Here is an 11,422-nt window from a genome sequence, read left to right as displayed (position 1 = left end):
TCACAACAAAGCAGGATTTGGGTGGTGGGGTAATGTATGGGAGACTTGTATGATGACATGCATATTTTTTGGGTAAATTCACAACTTATACTATACACTTATTGTTTATGTATGTTCATATATAAATTATGTACTTCAATAAAATTTTATTAAAATGTATGTTCACAACTTGAGGCCTATCAAATATTTTTAAGTTATAAATGATTGCTAAGAGAGTTATTTTTAGTTCAAAAAAAAAAACCTGAAGAAAGCAGTAAAAGGGTAGGTGGAAGGAAAACTATAAATTACTGTATTAGCCAAATGGGTGCTAGCGAAATACCAGAAATCTGCTGAGCGTTATAAAGGCTATTTATTTGTGGTAGGAGCCTACAGTTACCAGGCCATAAAGCATAAATTACTTCCCTCACCAAAATATTTCCGCATGTTGGAGCAAGATGGCTGCCGACATTTGTGAGGGTTCAAGCTTTCTGGGCTCCTCTGGGCTCAGCTCCTCTGTTTCCTCCACAAAGTCAGCTAGACTATCAGGCAAATGGCTCTGTTTCTCTCCCTGGGACTCCAGCTTCAGAACCAAATTCCAGCATCAAAACTCCAACATTGAAAGCCTGCAGCTCTGTCCTTTGCCATGCCTTTATCTGTGAATCCCCACCCACCAAAGGGCAGGGACTCAATACCATAATGACATGGCCCAATTAAAGCCCTAATCATACTCAATCAGGCCCAGATACAGATCAGATTACAAATATAACACAATATCGATTTTTGGAATTCATAACCATATCAAATTGCTAAAATTACAACAATCAGAAGGCAATTACAAACTTAGTAAATATTAATCTAAGTATGTTATTATTGACTTATAATCCTATCCATTGGGATTTTTTTTCATATATGTAATTTATACATTGTGGTATAATGTATGAGTATAATGTATGTGGTATAATGTATGCTGTATAAAGAATGAGGGTGCGGGCATGGGTATCTCTCTTTTGAGGAAAGATTGTTCCTTGGAACCAACATCAACTGCTTAAAACTTCCTTAACTAACCCATGTCGGATAAATTGTCTTATTTAGTTTTGTATACTCTAGATAACATTGTCTAGGTGACATGCCAAGCCTCAACATTATTTAAATGCTGCCCTGACTCACATATTCCACCATACACATAAACACTTCTCTTTTTCCATAGATACAAGAATTTAGTTTTGTTGCACTGCTTTTGTCCAAGAAGAAAGGTCAGGGATCAGATCTATACTTCTGAATGATTCTTTTCATAGAATCCTTAACATTTTCTATTTATCAGTATATAGACAAAGAGTTGTAACATGAGGGTATCCAAGGTGTGAAAAACAGAAACTTCTGCCTTTGGCTCCACTGAAGAGTTTGCATTTGGTTGTGCATATATGAAAAGCACAGTCCCAAAGAGTAAACAGACAACCAGGAGGTGGGATGGCAGGTGCAGAAGGCTTTTATCTGCATCTACCCCTTGCTAGATCAAATCCTCAAAATGACTTTTCCTTTGGGGGAATTACCTTTATTCCTTCACTGATTCTTTCTTTTCATTGTCCTTGTTTGCATAATTTATTTCTATCATTTTTGCATATTATGACTCATTAGCTTTCATCTTTCTAAAGTCCGTTTTATTTCTCTTCAGTGAATGTGTATTGTCTGTTCATCTGTTTAATACAAAAGCCTTAAAAATGCCAGTGAGGAAGATTTACCCTCATTTATTGTCATATTACAGGTAGGTGGATAGAGATGATGTGAAATATCCTGATTTTTATTTAATTAATGTAATTAAATATATATTAAGTTTTTATTCTCTCTCAAAATTTGTAGTATGGAATGGGCATAATATCAAATACAGAATACCCAAGACAGAGTTATTGGGCATTTTTATATCATATCTTATACCCAAAGAATTAAAAAATATCAATGCATATTATTAAAGTGTATAAAGTAAAGAATATCCATAGGAAGAATTTTTCAGGGCACCCCTACCTTTTCAAAGAGGATTTTTAATCTTCAAATTCATTCTTCTAACCAAATAAATTATCTGATAGATTTGATATGTTCTTTAAATAATTAACTGACATGAGATAAAAAGAATTATGTAATTCAAGTATTAGAAGTTCTGCCTGTTGAAGTATTAAGTCAGGTTCTAATTCTAGCCTTAACAATTGTTTCCAAATTTTGTGACCCTTTTTCTTTCTTTCCTGGAACATCCCTTTTAAAAGTGCCTTGGGACCTTTGATTCCCTAAATCCCAGAGGTGCACTGACTTCTTGACCTCTCAGATTCCCAAAGGAGCCCTATTGCATTAGATATCTGATTTCTGGTTTTTCCCATGATGATTAATTTAGGTAGATACACAGGAACACAAATCTGAGGATGACCTACATGGTAATTATTAGATGTCTTATTATATTAACAAGTCCCAAGACCATTGTTCAAATATTTCATAACAGAAATTTTACTGCATTTCCCAAAACAGTAAAACATCATCTCATTATTCCAGCCATTATAGCATCTATATTTACCCTCACTGTTAAGATTCTAGCCTCTTTAATTGTTTTTACTATGCCAGGGGAAGAGGAAGGAGGGATGACTCTATGTTCTGAATCCAAGTGGTTTACATGGCTGTAACTGATACATAGTCATAGGACAGTAATCCTTCATTTCCCATAAGAAGATGACCTTTCTTGGTGACTCATTCAAATCTAGTTAGAAAATCAAAATATGATTTCAGATATTTCACATTAAGTGCTCATTTAAACATACATAGCTCAGTGATAACTGAACTACAATGATAATGAGGTTAGACTAGACTGTTTCAGATTGTTCATTCATCAGTTTTCAGTATCCATAAGACACAATCAATGAAAAAATATTTTTATTAGATCATGGAAATATTTTCACACTACTGGAAAATAAATCTCAATGCTTAGGCCCTCCTAAAAAATATATCAGTAAAGTCATTTGTGTGTAAAATATAGGCTTACAATAAGAAAAATGAAACAAAAATTTAACTTTTGATAACAAGAGGTTTGCAGGGAAGCCACTTTTTTTAACAAAATCACTTTCAAGAAGCTTATCTTTTAGTTTATATTTAATTTAAATATTTAAATTCTTGTTCTAAATACATAAATGTTCATCTTAAATGTCTCTTACTTCCATAGATAATTATTACATTTTCCTCCCAAGGAAATCTAGAGATTTGAATTAAATCAAATTTCAATTATTACTGGTATTCCAAAACACTATTAATAGAATTGTTTTTAGTTAAACCATTCTTATTGCTTTCTAAGCTGTGCCTCCACTAGGGAAAACAGAAGGTTTATACTGACACAGAAAAAAAGTAAATCATAAAGATGGCTAGAAGAATAAATCTCAAAATAGCATACAAATATAATTGAGTTATTTAGATCATCTTTTTCATTTCCTTTTTCAACATTGTTATTCACCCCATTTTAATGACCCCAATTGAAAAAATGATTTATTTTATATGAATTTTTTATTTATCCTTCTACTCATTTTACTCCACCCGTGATTTCTTCTGCTGTGTTTTTAATCTTCACCCTTCAAGTAAAATTTAGCCTTTCATTTCCACCTACATCCCTTGTTTGGGTAGCTGTTATTCTCTGGGGTAAAGTTTACACTCTGCTGGTATGTTCTAATGTGTGTATAATTGCTGTTAAATATAGAATATTCCATATAAATTGAAAATCATTGCAAGCATTTAAAGTGTTGCTGAAACTTCATAACTCTGCATCACCATCAGCATCTGGACTACATTATCCAGACAACAAAATGTCATGACTTTCCATTTCCAGAAGGGAGTCTCCATGAATTTGCTCCATGCTGCTTCCATTGTCCATTCTGTTTGTCAGGGTCCTTGCCAGTCAATCTTATAGATGTCTTGCTCCCGACGCAAGTGTTGGCTCACACCAAAACAACAGTATGCTATACTGGGTGGGTGGATATTGAGTGTAATCCTCCAATTCTGTGGTGGCCAATCCATCAGGCCATCAGGCAAATATTGTTGTTTGTGGGTTCTGGGAACTGCCCATGGATATCCTCTGGCTGGAGGTATTCTCAGGCCTGAACCCCAGAGGGCTAGATGGCAGTCTTACAGGGGAGTAAACTGTGGCCGCCGCTGCGGCGCTGCAGGCAGGTCGCTGCAGGTGAGTCGCTGCCGGGGATCGGGCCTATGCCACGGCCAGACCGGGGTGACAGCGGGCGGCTCAAGGCTTGGTGGGGACGCGCGGTTCGATGGAAGAAAAACCACGGAGACGAGGTCTATGCGCAGGTCTGATTTTATTCAGGAAGTACATGGGGTTTTATAGTCTCATGGAGGCGGGGAGGTTGTGGGAGGGGCATGTCCGCGGGGCAGCTGAGGATTGGCTGCAGAGGCAAGGGCGGACCTGCGGTTTATGACGTAAGCCATTGATGGCAGAGGGGGTTGTTTCCGAGGTTGTGCCGGGGTGGATACGGGATGAGGGCAGTTGAAATGAGGCGGGGAGAACAGCAATCGGCTGGGAGGGGGAAGATAACAGTGGCTGGGAGGAGGGGCAGAGGGAGGCAGCAGCACAAACTGCTGCTGAGAAGGGCCATAATACAGGGAGGTTACGAGGAACAGGCGGGCAAAGTATAAGGAAGCGAAAGGCAGGGTGGGAGCAGGGGACAGTAAACAAAAAGCTTGACAAATGTATCATGGAATTTTGTCAATAAAGCAGTTTTCTATGATCTCGAGATTAATCCTTATGGGCCACTTGTAAGAACTGCAGCCTCCACAGAATTTGGGCTCTGAGAGAGGTTTAGACAGCTAGAGTAGAGGTGCATGCATTGATGGACTTCCTCCAGGTAGGAACTGACTAGCTGCTTTGGAATCTGCTGACATATGTGGCACTGCTAGTGAAAAGAAAGGCTAGTGGGGACAGAAGTGATCATTAACCATGACTTGGGACAAGGGATTCATGTGCTCATTTAAATTGAGATTGTAGTGTTAATTTCTACTTAATGGGGAAAGTTCATTTAAAACCAATAGTTTGGGGACCGGCAAGATTAAGAGGGTGAGGATGGAGCTCCAAAATCTTGTTCTCCCAAATAAAGTGTCAGAACCAAATTTCTCAGAGCTCCAAAAAACAGTGTACAGTTTATACCAAGAGAAAGCTAAATCAAGAAAAATGAAACTTGAAAAGGGTAGGCTGCTCACTTTGGCAGCACATACACTAAAATTAGAATGATACAGAGAAATGTTGCATGACCCATGTTCAAGGATAATACTCAAATTTGTCAAGTGTTCCACATTTTTAGTTCTGATAGCAGCAAGAGAAAAGAGACCCATCACATACAGGGGATACATATAAGATTAAGTGCTGATTTCTCATTTGAAACTTCTGAAGTGAGATGGCAGTGGTATGACATATTTAAGGTACAAAGAATAAAAAACAGCTAAGAATTCTGTATCCAGGGAAAAAGTTGCTAAAAAATACAGAAGACATTAAAATAAAACACAGATAAAATTGAGAGAATTCATCAACAGGAGACCTAGCCTACAGGAAATACTAAAGGAAATACTGGAACCTGAAAAAGGAAAAAAAAAGTAGGAGAGTGAGGTTTGGGCAGAGTTTAAAATTGAAGATTATTCTGGGGGTAACTAAAAGAGTAAAAAGATAAAAATAAGATAGATAAGAAAAAAAGCCTAAAGATAAAATGGATGAAGTAAACACTACATTTACAGTAATAGCATTGAACATTAATGTATCAAAGTCCCCCATTTAGAGATAAAATAGTCAGAATAGATTTAAAAAATATGATCCAACTACATGCTGTCTACAAGAGACTCAGCATAGACCCAAGGGCACAAATAGGTTACAAGTGAAAGGTTGGAAGATGATTTTCCATGAAAATTGTAACCAAAAGTAGAGCTGGGGTACCTTTAATAATATAAGACTAAATAGGCTTTAAATGCAATTATGAGATACAAAGAAAGACTATATATATACAAACACACACCAAGAAGAAAGAACAATCATAAATAATTAAGCACCTAACCAAAGCGCCTGAAAATATATTAAGCAAAAACTGACAAAAATGAAGATAAATAGACACCTGTACATTCACAGTGGGGGACTTCAGTATACCCATCTCAACAATAGACAGAACATCTGAGATGACTATCAATAAAAATAGAGATCTTTAATAATATGTTAGAGGAACTGGACCTAATTAACATATAGAAGATTTTGCATGTCAAACAGCAGGATATACATTCTTCTTGAGTATTCAGTGATCATTCTCCAGGATAGATCATGTTAAGTCATAGAACAAAACTCAATAAAATTTTAAAATAATATTTACCTCAGTGGAATGAAGCTGGAAATTAATAATGGTTAGAGAACTGGGAAATTCACAGATATTTGAAGCTAAACATAGTCTTAAAACACTTATTGGATCAAGAGTCAATGGGGAGGTGGGGCAAGATGGTGGCTGAGTGAGCTTACCTGACAGTCTCTCCTGCAAAGAAGCAGCTGGGCAGCATTGGAGGTTCTCCGGGACCAGGCTGTTTCAGGATTTTTGCAGGGCAGGAAGTGTCTGGACATCGATTTGGTGGGAAGGTAACGGAGAGGATTAGTCTATAAGATATAATTGAAACTCTATTGCACGGAGGTGAGAGCTGCTCATGGGACACTCCCTCCTGGGGGGGGTGGAGCTGCAGAACCTGCACTGCGGTAGCGCTTTTTGGAGGCTCTGTGGTACTGGGGAATTCGCGAGCTCTGGGCAGGCTGTTAGGGGGTTGACAGGACAGGATGCCTTTGTTGACTGATTTGGGGAGACAAACGGGGGTTTTGTTGCATAGAAGGGAATTTTTGATTGCGGACACAAGTAATAGTGCTTCTGCTTGGAGCCCCGCCCCCACAAGCCCAGCTGCCAATCTGCAGCAGACTTAGATTGCTGGCAATAAAGGGACATAACCAGGAGGCTGTTACAGGGTGTGGCGGGGGAGGGGGGGACACGTCTGGAAGCCAATTGGGGAATATTTTGCGAAGCTTGGGAATTCCAGTGTTGGACTCTGTTGTCAGTTTTTCCAGCTGGAGCCCCACTCCCAGGCCTGGCTTCTGATCTGCGTCATTAAATTGGCTGCAGTGTAGAGGTGCCCTCAGGTGGCCGTTCCGGGGGCTTACAGGGTGGGAGCTGTCCTGAAGCTGAATTGATGATACATCCACAGAATAGACCCCAGTGAGTGAGTGAATTGCGGGGTTCAGACATAAGATAGAGTTTGCGGATCTGACTTCCCCCATAGGGCTGGCACCCAGCTGCGGGGAACCCTGAAGGCTGTGTTACAATGCGGTGCTCCCAGGCTTCCTGTTGACCAGATTTGAGGTTGCCAGTTCTGAGTCCCCTAAACCCTGGTGGCCCACACCCCAGAGACTCACACCACTTGAGTCTTCAATATCTCAGACTTTCCATCCCTGAATCCATCATGCCCTGAGGTCCATCTGAGGTCCTTGAATGACCTAGCCCTCAACGTCTGCATTTTTTCTTTTTTGTTTTGTTTTGTTTTGTTTTTATTTTCATTTTACCTTATTTTTTATTTTTTCTAATGTTCTGATTGCTAACATTACATTATCCCCTAGTCTTTTCTCCCAGCGTATCCCTCAAAGTCTTTTTTTTTTTTCAGTTATTTAAGGTTTTTTTTTGTTGGTGTCGCTGTTGTGTTTGGTGTATATCTTTTTTTTCTTCCCCCTACCTGTTCCCCACCCTTTACCCACCCCCTTTTTCTTTCTTCCTTTCTTCTCTTTTTTTTTCTTTCTGTTTTTTCTCTCTCTCATCCCTCATTTTCTTCTTATTTTATTTTATCTTAATTATACAATAGGTGCTGTGGGGAACACCTCACATTTCCTGGGTTTTCTCATCCTCCACTACCTCATTTCTGTGTGAATTGATTTTGGCTACCTACACGATCCCCTTTCCCCTACATCTTGATATCCTCCATCATCTACTGTCTCTCCTATATTCCACCTCCCTTTCTTTGATCCCCAAAGTGTCTAACTCTTAATTTCTAATACCTTTGTTTTGTTTTCTGTCTGTTATCCACTCTTGAAACTACTACCTTTCTTTTCTCTTTCCCTCTCTCATGAAAATACTAGCTTTTTAATTCATACCATATTCCTCTCATATTCAGTCGACTACCTCATTATAGGTACTATATCTACTGCTATAATTCTACACAACTTACATGAATCTAATATCCATCCTCCCAGATCTCATATTGTTACTCTGTTAACATTTATCACCAATACTACTTTACACTTTTTCCTTGCTTACACAATTGCCTTTCCCTGGCCCTAATACTTTCCTTTAAAGTGAACTCAACCAGCAATAAGAAATTAGAATAAGAAGAACAAAGTGACAAAGAGAAGACATAACACCTACGCAAAAACAACAGCTAATTAACCCCTAAGACTAGACAAAGAAGCTAAGGAACTGATTAAACCTGTCAAGATAAAATGATGACCAGACAGCAACAAAAATCTACAAACCAAACCAGTAATTAGGAAAACATGGCTGAATCCAATGAGCAAATTAAAAATCAGGATGGGGAGCAGAATTTTGCACAAGAAATGAAAGATCTCAGAACATTTATCACCGACAAATTTAATGAAGTTAAGGAAGAGGTTAACAACATGAAGACAACACTTGGAGGGGAAATTGCAGACATATGCAAAAAGATAACAGATATGATGGGAATGAACACCACAGTTCAAGAAATCAAAAATACACTTGCAGCAAATATCAGCAGACTAGAAGAGGCAGAGCAGAGAATTAGTGATGTGGAAGACAGTACATCAGAAATCAAACAGATAGTAGAAGTGGTCGATAAAAAGATAGAAAAATCCAGCTAGGACTTAGGGACCTGGATGATAATGCAAAATGCTCAAACATATGTATTATAGGCATTCCAGAAGGAGAAGAGAAGGGAAAGGGGTCAGAAGGAGTGTTTCAGGAAATAATGGCTGAAAACTTCCCAAATCTACTGAAAGAAACAGAAACATATCCAAGAAGCACAGTACACTCCAATTGTCATAAACCCCAATAGGCCCACCTCAAGACATATACTTGTCAAATTATCCAACGCTCAAGACAAAGAGAAAATTCTAAAAGCAGCAAGAGAAAAGAAAACCATCACATACAAGGGAAGCTCCATAAGATTAAGTGCTGATTTCTCATCTGAAACCATGGAGGCAAGAAGGCAGTGGTATGATATAGTCAAGGTACTAAAGGAAAAAAATTTCCAACCAAGAATACTCTATCCAGCTAAACTAGCATTCAAAAATGATGGAGAGCTCAAAATATTCACAGATAAACAGAAACTGAAAGAGTATGCCAACAAGAAACCTCCCCTTCAAGAAATTCTAGAGGGAGTTCTGCAGGAAGAAAGGAAAAAACAGGACAGGCAGAGTTGGAGGAGAGTGTAATAGCAACAAAAAAGACAAAAAGAGAAGAGAAAAACAAACAAACAAACAAAATATGACAAACACAACTCCAATCATTTATGGCTAACACAAATAATTCCTTGAAAGTAATAACACTGAATGTCAATGGATTAAACTCACCTATCAAAAGATTCAGACTGGGACATTGGATAAGGAAATATAACCCATCTATATGCTGTCTACAAGAGACACATCTTAGACCCAGAGACTCATGGAGGTTGAAAGTGAATGGTTGAAAACAATCATACAAGCAAACAAAAACCAAAAAAAGGCAGGAGTAGCTATATTAATATCAGACAAAATAGACTTTAAATGTGAAACAATTGTGAGAGACAAAGAAGGATATTACATTTTAGTCAAAGGGACAATCTGTCAAGAAGATCGAACAATGATAAATATTTATGCTCCTAACAAGGGTGCCACTAAATACGTGAGGCAAACGCTGGAAAAACTAAGTGAAATAATAGATACAACTACAATTATAGTGGGGGATTTTAATACACCACTATCAACTCTGGACAAACATCTCAAAAGAGAATCACCAAAGAAACAAAACATCTGAACAGTATATTAGAGGAGCTGGATCTAATAGACATATATAGATTGCAACACCCAAACACAGCAGGATATACATTTATCTCAAGCGCACATGGATCATTCTACAAGATAGACCATATGCTAGGCCACAAAAAAAGGCTGAATGAATTCAGAAAGATTGAAATCATACAAAACAATATCTCTGACCACAGTGGAGTCAAGCTGGAAATTTGCAAGGGACAGAAGCCCAGATTTCACATCACGATTTGGAAATTAAACAGCACACTCTTAGAAAAACAGTGGGTCAAAGAGGAAATCTCAAAAGAAATCAATGACTACCTTGAATCAAATGATAATGATAACACAACATACCAAAATTTATGGGATACAGCAAAAGCAGTACTGAGAGGAAAATTTATAGCCATAAATTCATATATCAAAAAAGAAGAGCAAAAATTGAAGAACTTACTACACATTTGAAGGAATTAGAAAAACAACAACAAAGTAACCCAACAGGAAGAAGAAGGAAGGAAATAACAAAGAGAAGAGCAGAACTAAATGAAATAGAAAATAAGAAAGCACTTGAAAAGATAAACAAGACCAAGAGCTGGTTTTTTGAGATCAACAAAATTGACAAACCTTTAGCAAGACTAACAAAGAAAAAAAGAGAGAAGATGCAAATACACAAAATAAGAAATGAGAAAGGCAATATCACCACTGACCCCACAGAAATAAAGACTATCATAAGAGGATACTTTGAAAAACTATATTCCAACAAAAATGACAATCTAGAGGAAATGGACAAATTCCTAGAAACACATATGCAGCCCATATTGACGAAAGAAGAAATGGATGATCTCAACAAACCAATCACAAGTAAAGAGATAGAATCAGTCATTAAAAACCTCCCAACTAAGAAGAGCCCAGGGCCAGACGGCTTCACAGGCGAATTCTACAAAACATTCCAGAAAGAACTAACACCAATCCTGCTGAAACTATTTCAAAAAATGGAAACAGAAGGAACATTGCCTAACTCCTTCTATGATGTCAACATTACCCTAGTACCAAAGCCAAACAAAGACACCACAAGAAATGAAAATTACAGACAAATTTCTCTAATGAACCTAGACGCAAAAATACTTAACAAAATACTTGCTAATCATATTCAACAACACATTAAACAAATTATATACCACGACCAAGTGGGATTCATTCCAGTTATCAAGGATGGTTCATCATAAGAAAATCAATCAATGTAATACACCATATAAACAGATTGAAGGAAAAAAATCACATGATTATATCTATTGATGCAGAAAAAGCATTTGACAAAATACAGCACACTTTCCTGATAAAAACACTCCAAAAGATCGGAATACAAGGAAATTT

At 37.6% G+C, this 11,422-nt stretch overlaps 1 non-coding gene across 1 annotated transcript; it reads left to right on the top strand.

Annotated features, from left to right (window-relative positions):
* The first annotated feature begins 5,203 nt into the window (after window positions 1-5,203).
* On the top strand, window positions 5,204-5,310 carry LOC111760424 (U6 spliceosomal RNA). Its single transcript, XR_002794114.1, has one exon. It is a non-coding gene; the product is annotated as a U6 spliceosomal RNA (small nuclear RNA).
* Window positions 5,311-11,422: the final 6,112 nt, after the last annotated feature.

The sequence above is a fragment of the Dasypus novemcinctus genome, chromosome 31, assembly GCF_030445035.2.
Source record: "Dasypus novemcinctus isolate mDasNov1 chromosome 31, mDasNov1.1.hap2, whole genome shotgun sequence".
In the NCBI taxonomy this organism is placed as follows: Eukaryota; Metazoa; Chordata; class Mammalia; order Cingulata; family Dasypodidae; genus Dasypus; species Dasypus novemcinctus.
The sequence above is the reverse complement of the archived record's forward strand: the minus strand, read 5'-3'. Positions and strand labels throughout refer to the sequence as shown.